Source organism: Asparagus officinalis, chromosome 5 (genome assembly GCF_001876935.1).
Source record: "Asparagus officinalis chromosome 5, Aspof.V1, whole genome shotgun sequence".
In the NCBI taxonomy this organism is placed as follows: domain Eukaryota; kingdom Viridiplantae; phylum Streptophyta; class Magnoliopsida; order Asparagales; family Asparagaceae; genus Asparagus; species Asparagus officinalis.
This window is the reverse complement of record NC_033798.1, coordinates 77,033,758-77,043,858: the sequence shown is the minus strand read 5'-3', so window position 1 is coordinate 77,043,858 and position 10,101 is coordinate 77,033,758.

Below are 10,101 nucleotides of genomic sequence, written 5' to 3'. Positions count from 1 at the left end.
TATCTCTCAGATAAAACCGACTCTAAGGAGTTGATCCACTTCATCTGCAGTCGCTTTTCGTCTTTCTAGGCTAATATGTCTCTTCTTTTGTCGAACCGGCTTAGTTTATCGATCGACTGAGAGCTCATGGCTCATTACTTTGGGGGGAATCTCTGGCGTGTCTTCAGGGCCCCAGGCAAATACATTGGCGTTCGCCAATTAGAATGCAATCACAGCTCATTGTGGAGGTTTGATGAGGTTAGATCCAATCTTGATGATCTTCACTCCTTCCTGGTCGATCGGTATCGCATGGAGCTCTTCGACGAAAGTCGTCCTCTCTCGCTCTAATACTTTCTCCATCTGTAGGCATGTCTTCTCAATGGGTACGGTCTATAGTACTCCTTTTTTCCTTTCATCGAGAGCAGATAGCAAGATCCGGCCTCTTTCTGCTTGCTTCTAGCAATTCCAACACATTTAGGAGTCAGAAACTTCACCATCTAGTGGTAGGTGGATAGGATTGGGCGGTTCTTCCTAAAATAACATTATATGCTGACTTAAGATTCATCACTAGAAACTGAGTTTGAACAGTGGATTGGCGAGGGTACTCACCAATCGTTAGGAGGAGAATGATAATTCCTTCCGGTATAAGCAAATGCCCCGTGAATCCAATGAGCGGACCCTAACAAGGTTGTAGCTTGGACTTATCAATACCTATCTGGTTGAAGACATCAATGAATAGGATTTCCATAGAACTTCTCGTATCGACCAAAATCTTCTTGACTTGAAAGCTATTGATTCCAGCCGAGATGATTATGCGATCGTCGCGAGGTGTCTCAACACCTCACAAACCTGAGTTGTTGAAGGAGATGGGTTGACCAGTCCTCGGCTCTTGTCACACAAATTGACTTGCAACCCTCGCCTAGTATATTTTTTACGAGCATTGTTAGATTGTTCTCTAGCGGTGGTTCAGCTACTGATAGTGTTAATGACCCCTCTATTGCTGGGCTTGGCTAGTCGAGCATCCGGTAGCGGCTGGGGGCGAGGTGACCTAGAGCGGGACCTCCTGTCGGCTCCCCCCAAAGCAGGCCCTCTCTTGTCTCATTGAGAGACTAGCATCTTCAAATATCCTATTTGTATCGAGTGCTCAATGTCTCTTTGAAGGACTCGGTAGTTATTAGTGAGATGGTCGTGATCTCGATGATATCGACCGTATTGTCTGGTGTCTCGAGACTGAGGATTCAACTTCATGTGAGGAGGGACGGAGTTGAGATACCCCTCCTTCTAGATCATGTAGAGGTCTTGTATGAGGGAAAGTGTTTTGAGCCTGTCTGTGAACTATTTCGTAGAAGGGCTCCTTTTCCGATCCCTCCGTTGTGCCCAGTTTGATCTAGGTCGCTCTAGGGGGAATCCCTTGTCGTGTCTGTTCTCGGCAGGGGGTTGGGTGTTGTTGTTGTACTGCTGCTGTTGATGCTGTTGTTGCTTGCCTCGCCTCCCCTAGCTGCTTCTTATAAGGCTTCGAGGTTCCCATGCCACTGTATTCCATTGTGCCTTAGCTATCAGTTGCTCATAGCTCAAGCAGGTCAACCAGTTCGTTGTCTCGTAGGCCAACTACGATGGTGGACATGGCGAACACACTCCCAAGGTCGTCAACTTCTAACCTCTTGGCCTGAAACCTATTGATGTAGTCTCTTAGACTCTCTCCAGGCTCCAGTCTCATTTGTATTAATACATGGGGAGGCAACTTCTGCTTGGTGTCGGTCAAGAAGTGATATACAAACTTTTGGCTGAGTTGTTCAAAGCTATTGATGAACTTCGTCAGGGAATTTCACCAAAGTTTGGTGCTTCCTGTCAAAGTGATGGGAAATCACTTGTAAATGATTGCCTCTGACGCTTGCAACATGGTCATCATGTCATAGTAGTTTTGGACATGTTTAGCTGGATCTCCTTCACCCTTGTACTTCTCCACATTCGGCATCTTGAATTTCTCACAAGAGGTATTCATGATGCAATCAATGAGGGGGGTGTTCCCCCTAATGGCCTCAGCAATTGGCCAGAAAGACTGATCGTAGCCAGATGCCACATTCATGGTTGAGGTCCTGGAGCGACATGATGATGCCTAGGGCCTCACGATGCTCCTCTAGTAGCGTGTTCTCAGTCATCACGACTAGGACTAGGGCTCTCCCATGTGGCTTCCGCAAACTGCGGATAATGCCAGTGAAGATCTACAAAGCGAGCTTGCTGGCATAACTAAGGAGACACATACTCAACGTAGTCTCTATGATGACCAGTTGGCACAACATGTGCGGGTGTTGGGGGACCAACGACTGCCTTGCTGGTGGCGTATGAGCGACCGAGGGTTGGTCTGCTGAATATGGCGGAGTCATCGATGAGGAAAGTTGTTGAGGATGAATTCGGTTGAGAAGTTCGTTAGTGAACGCCGCAAACTAATACTGGAAGGATTGAGTGATGCTTTGAACGGATTATTCCAACTGTGCTTGAGTGACGTAGCCCGCATGTGGTTCTTCAGGGACTAGATGGACATGCCTACACTCAAAACCAGATATCGTGATCGAAGAAGATAGAAGGCCCCACCGGTAGGATCCAAACTGCTATAACCCCTAAAAGTTCTAAATATTAATCTTCACAGAGAAGTCGATTCGTGCCTTACACTCTGCCTAACCAAACTAATTCACAACTAGGATAACATCCGACTCGGCACGGTCTACTTGATTGGTCGACATCTCGCGTAACAGAGTCAAAAGCCGAAACTACTCGGCCAACCTCTCAATTAACAACTAGTGATACGACTCGGCCTGCTAATGAGCTGATATGTCGTGTAGCTGTGTCAAAAGACGGTACTTCTCGGACCTGGACCTAAGGAGTCAAAAGGTGATAGTTACCTCGAACCTCTCGCCAGCCGACTACTCTTGCATTAATTGCCCTGACAACATCATCATTAGCCTAGCCCCAATAGTTTTTATTACTCATCGGACCCAGTCATCACCAAGCACCTACTATCATTCCCATAATAAATGACCAGGTGACTCACCTCATTTAGCAACCGACACATAACACATGTCTGTCAACTCAGCTGCGTAACTGGACTCGGTCCAAGTTACCTTCTTGCCCCTCAAACCCACTATAAAAGGAGCGGCATTGCATGAGGTAACTCTCTCTAACATTTTTTGCATAACTAAGCGCTAACTATATTACTTCTCCACTCAAGCTCAAATACTGACTTGATTCTCGGAGGAACAACCGGAGAACCCAACTCCATCCTCTTACGAGTTTCTTCATATACAGGGAAGAACAACAAGCCCCAGAATCATTCATCAGGAGGAGTTGGAGGACTCTAATCACTCCACAAACTCTCAAATAGCCCTATGTTTGATAACTAACATCAACATGGGGAAAAAGAAAAGGAAAAAAAATCAATGTTTCTCTTGAAACATTAAAATTTTATTTATGTAAGTTTAAATCATATTCTAATATCATGATTTAGTATGTTCTAGAAATAAGAAATGAAAAGAAAGAAACGGAAGAAGTGGGAAAAAAAAAAAACTCTCTTGCAACATTATCTTTTCAACCTCCAACTTGCAATAGGAAAGAGGAAAATATCCTCCACTCATCTAACTTTCACCATCTTCACTATTTTTATTATGATTAGCAAATGCTTTGTCTGATGGAAAGTTGATTCCAACTAATAATCTATTTTCCAATGTTTACCGTCATTTATAGCTCATTTCTCGTGATTATGAGCCTTTCATAAAAGTGGACCCACTACCACTGGTCATCCGTGTGTAGTCCTAAACTGAGGTAAACAGAGCGACTTAAATAATGGCGGCCACCGGCGATAAATTTCTACGGCATTTTAAAACAGATAACGGCTAGTTTTCTACGGGATGGCATATCCGTAATAAAATAAACGCCGCCAGAAAATCAGATAAAACAGTTGTACACCAACACAAAAACCACCCCGCACACTGTATCTAATAGTAACTTGAGGGCCCCATATAGAGTGCGGGCCAGCTGGCAGAAGCGGTTGGGTTATAAAGTGGGTGTACGTATGTTTTTTTTTGCTATAATGGAAAATGCAATAGATAAAGATTCTTGTGGGTCTGTTTTTTTTAAAAATAATTTTGGTGGGTTTTGTGCAGAATTAGGTAGAAAAATATAAAATTATGAAAGTTTACTAAACCTAATTCTGCCAAATTTTATTTATTTATTTATTTTTTTACGACGGAACTTCCTCGTGCACGGTCTCGGGTATTTCAAAAAACTAATTTCATGTGGGTGTTCTTGGAAAGAGTTGAACTTGAGATTTTGATATACTACTGATAGCTAGCTTACCAACTCGATTGGACCTTTTTGGATTACTTTCGTCATTTTACATTTGAGAGATTTGGATTGGCACGGTGAAGCCGACAATTCTGCTAATTTGAGTCAAATTTGTAATTAAATAGAAAAGTTTATCAAAAAGGAAATATTGGGGCTTACTTTTAGAAGTTTTTAAGTGGTGTTAGTTTTTGTAGCTATTGGATCTTGCGATATTTTTATTTTTATTTTTGAGATTTTATATGGATAGAATAGTCTTTTCTTTGAACAAACCTAACATAACTAGTTGAAAAAATTGAGATATCTTAATTTCTTACATATGACTCAAAAGCTAACTTGTTTAGGAGTCTAGGACGTAGAAAAAAAAGCTACATAGCACTTAAATACCTTGCAGTTTTTATTTTGCACTTATACCATCACTTACTTTTGCTAGCAATATCCTAAAGTTTTTAAATTTTACACTTTAATACATTCACCTGCGCAAACCTGAGAATTTACTCTCGGCCTTTTCCATGTGAAACTAACAAGCTAATTTAAAAAAAATTAGCAATTAATATTTGTTGAAATCATTGTCCAAGTTCTATGATATTGTACTGATTTGACAAAATACAATGATATATGTATTTAATCCATCATAACCATTTAATATGTTATCTACGTTTCAATTTTATGAATTAATGATATATATACATGTTACTATCAAAACAATTGATATTATATATACATGTATGTGAATGTTACTACCAGTAACCGAGAGAGAGAGAAAATTCATGTTTTTTAAATCAACCCCAAGATTCCCCAAGGTCCTTGTCAAGATACATTAATATGGGGGATTTGAACCTTGTACCTCTCACTTCATACCCAAAACTCTTACTACTAGGCTACTCCAAGTTGGCTCATTTGGGTATGTTGTATTATACTAGCTACTTATAATGTTTACAATGAAAGGATGCAAACAAGTTAATTATTATTGTTTACAGTTCATCAATGTGAAACACAATTGAAAGAAAATAGTTCAATATGATGTTTATATGAACAATATGAGAAACCTTGACAATTTAAACAATATATTGTTAGTTACCAAAGTGGCCAATATAGAAGTTTGAAAGGAATTGTGTTATAAAATTATTAAGGTTATCCACTTATATTGATGCTTATAAATGATTAAGGGTAAAAGGCCACTTAAGGTGGATGGTTCTTCCTCCAAAACCCACAAGAAGGACTTCAAGAATGACAAGTGTCGCTTTTGCAGAAAGCATGGCCACTTTAAGAATGATTGCCCGAAACGTAAGGCATGGTTCGAAAAGAAGGGTAAGTTTAATACTTTCGTATGTTTCAAATCTAATTTAACTGAAGTTCCTTATAATACCTGGTGGATTGATTCTGGTTGTACCACTCATATTTCCAATACGATGCAGGGATTCCTTACGACCCAAACCACAAATCCAAATAAGAAGCTCGTCTTTATGGAAAATCGAGTGAAAGCTCCAGTTGAAGTTGTTGGAACTTATCGCTTGATTTTAGACACTGGAGCTCATTTAGATTTGTATCAAAGTCTTTATGTACCCACTGATTCTCGTAATTTGGATTCAACAGGATATTGCTTTAAGTTTAATGATGGGTGTTTTAGTTTGTACAAACAAAATTGTGTTATTGGTTCTGGTATTTTATGTGATGGTTTGTACAAATTAAAACTTGATAATATTTTTGTTGAAACCCTCTTGATAGTGCATCATAATGTTGGAACTAAACGTGGTTTAGTGAATGAAAATTCAGCTTACTTGTGGCATAAACGTTTGGGTCATATATCCAAAGAAAGATTGACAAGATTGGTAAAGAATAAAATTTTACCAAACTTGGACTTTTCTGATTATGGTATTTGTGTGAATTGTATAAAGGGAAAATAAACAAAACACACAAAGAAGGGAGCCACAAGAAGCACTAAGCTCCTTGAAATAATACACACCGATATTTGTGGGCCTTTTGATGTTCCATCTTTTGGTGGAGAAAAGTATTTTATCACCTTTATTGATGATTTTTCGCGTTACGGATATGTCTATTTATTACATGAAAAATCTCAATCAGTAGATGTCGTAGAGGTGTTTATCACTGAGGTTGAAAGGCAATTAGATACAAAAGTAAAAATAATTAGATCTGATAGAGGTGGTGAATATTATGGAAAATATGATGAAAGTGGACAATGTCCAGGCCCATTCGCTAAATTCCTTGAAAAGCGTGGCATATGTGCTCAATACACTATGCCAGGTACACCACAACAAAATGGTGTAGCAGAAAGGCGTAATCGTACTTTATTGAAAATGGTTAGGAGTATGATATGTAATTCATCTTTACCCATTTCATTGTGGATTTATACCTTAAAAAATGCCATGTATTTATTAAACAGGGTTCCTAGTAAGGCAGTTCCTAAGACTCCTTTTGAGTTATGGACTGGTAGGAAACCTAGTTTAAGGCACCTGCATTTTTTGGGTTGCCCGGCAGAAGTAAGGATTTATAATCCACATGAAAAGAAATTGGATTTAAGAACAACCAGTGGTTTTTTTATTGGTTATCCAGAAAAGTCTAAAGGATATAGATTTTATTATCCTAGTCATAGTATAAGAATTATTGAAACTGGAAATGCTAGATTCATTGAAAATGGTAAAGTTAATGAGAGTTTGGAACCACGAAAAGTGGAATTTCAAGAAGTTAGGGTGGAGATCCCTTTACCTGTAACTTCTTGTAAAGTTGTTGCTCCTCCTATTGTTGAACAGTTAAACAATAATCAAGAACAACAACCTAATGACCAAGCAACTCACAATGAAGACAACATCAATGAACCTGTTGTAGATGAACCACAAGAAGTAGAATTAAGAAGGTCCCAAAGACCAAGAAGATCTGTTATTTCTGATGATTATATGGTTTATCTACATGAAGTAGATTTCGATGGAGGAATCGATAAAGATCCTGTTTTGTTTTCACAAGCCATTAACAGTGCTAATTCTACGAAATGGTTAGATGCAATGAATGATGAGTTAAAATCTATGGAATATAATGAAGTTTGGGATCTCGTTGAATTGCCTAAGAACTGTAAAAAGGTTGGGTGTAAATGGGTCTTTAAGACCAAACGCGACTCACTTTGCAATATCGAACGACATAAGACCAGACTTGTTGCTAAAGGTTTTACTCAGAAAAGTGGTATTGACTACAAAGATACTTTTTCACCAGACTCTAGAAAAGACTCATTAAGAATTATTATGGCTTTGGTTGCTCATTATGATTTGGAGTTACACCAAATAGATGTGAAAACTGCCTTTCTAAATGGGAATTTAGAAGAAGTGGTCTATATGAATCAACCTAAGGGTTTTTCCATTAAAGGAAAGGAATACATGGTGTGCAAACTTAAGAAATCAATATACGGACTTAAACAAGCTTCCCGCCAATGGTATTTCAAGTTCAATGATACCATTACTTCTTTTGGATTTAAAGAAATCATTGTTGATCGATGTATATATATGAAGATCAGTGGGAGCAAGTTTATAATTTTGATTATGTATGTTGATGATATTTTGCTTGCTACTAATGATCTTGGCTTGTTATATGAGACCAAGAAGTTTCTCTCCAAGAACTTTGAAATGTAAGATATGGGTGAGGCAACCTATGTGATCAGGATAGAAATATTCCAGGATAGATCACAAAGATTGTTAGGATTGTCTCAGAAAGCATATATTAATAGAGTTTTGGAGAGATTCAAAATGGAAATGTGCTCATCAAGTGTCGCTCCAATTCAGAAAGGTGATAAGTTTAGCCTTATGCAATCTCCGAATAATGAATTGGAACGCAAGCAAATGGAAGAAATTCTGTATGCATCAGTCATTGGGAGCTTAATGTATGCTCAGACTTGTACCAGGCCAGACATCAGTTTTGTTGTTGGAATGCTTGGTTGGTATCAAAGTAATCCGGGAATGGATCATTGGAAAGCTGCAAAGAAAGTGTTGAGATACTTGCAGGGAACGAAAGATCATATGCTCACTTATCGGAGATCAGATGATCTTGAAGTGATTGGTTATTCAGATTCAGACTATGCTGGTTGTGTCGACTCAAGAAAATCAACATCCGGCTATCTATTCCTTCTAGCTGGGGGAGCAATCTCATGGAAAAGTACGAAACAATCTGATATTGCTACGTCCACTATAGAAGCAGAGTTTGTGGCTTGTTATGAGGCTTCCATTCAAGGGAATTGGTTGCGAAACTTTATTTCAGGACTTGGCATAGTCGACAGTATTGCCAGGCCGCTGAAAATATATTGAGTCTTCTTTTCAAAGAACGACAAGTATTCTAAGGGAGCAAAACATATGAGTTTGAAATACCTTGTCATTAAAGAAGAAGTTCAAAAACAAAAGGAGTCAATTGTACATATTAGTACGAAACTCATAGTTGCGGATCCGTTAACTAAGTGATTGCCTCCTAAGACATTTATTGAGCATGTCGAAAGGATGGGCATTACTAAAGGTCTTAATGTTTAGTAGACATTTATTGAGCATGTCGAAAGGATGGGCATTACTAAAGGTCTTAATGTTTAGTTTATGAGTTTGATGTATGACACCTTATGATGTCGAAAGGATGGGCATTACTAAAGGTCTTAATGTTTAGTTTATGAGTTTGATGTATGACACCTTATGCATTATTTTTGACATTTATCGATATCCTATTTTCTTATTGTTTGTGTATACATGAATGTTTTCAGAATTTAATCTCTAATGACTTTTTATTTATAGATCATTTTAAGTAGACAATTAATATTGTGGTACTTGGAAGGAATTATGTTATTGAATGATATGAAACCGCCAAGACTCATATTAGTCTATACTTAATAATGATATGATGATATTACCAATGTATGAGAAATTTATTCTTATGGTATATATGTATTGTGGATTTATTTAAACCATTATGAATAATTCTGCCACATGGCCAAGTGGGAGAATGTAAGAAATATATGGCCTATGTGTCATATATTAAATTGAGTATAAGGTTTAAATAATATTAATACTATTATGAGGATTATTGGTTAATTAATTTATGGAAAAGTACTTAATATATTAGTCTATATTAATTAATGACCATGTAGTTAATTAACAAACACCCATGTTTTTTATCATGTTGATGAAACATGTGTGGGTGAGTAGTTTTATTAACTACTGGAAAGTTGCTCCTCTCTCTCCCTATAAAGAAACCAAAGCATAGAGTTTCTCTACACCATCAATTAACAGTAAAATGATCAAAGACTTGGTTTTAAAGAAGGATTAGAGAGAGAAAGTAATCTTCTCCAAGGTCTCAATTCTCTAAGGGTTCATAGTATGGCTCAAGGTATGATCTCAAAACATCTTATATTTATTATTATCATGAAGTTCTACAATCCATGTCTTCTAATTAATTATAGAGAAATTATGATTATGTTAACAAATGTAGATTAGTTTGGATTATAAGCCACCAAAGAAATAACATATAGGGTTCCATGTTTGACCCAGTAAAAAAATAATCATGCCACTCATTATTTCACAAAACGCCAAGGCTCTAATAATTCACCACCAATCTCATATACTTTTTGTCATCTTTACATCAATAATAGATTATAGTCCACTCATTTACCAAACACTCTACTATTGATGGAGATTATAACCCACTAATTAAACCAATACTCCGGATTATAAAGTATTTAAGTGTAGCAAAAAACAAATGAGAATATATATGCGCAAAATAAGAGAACTATATGGTATTTGAATGCAA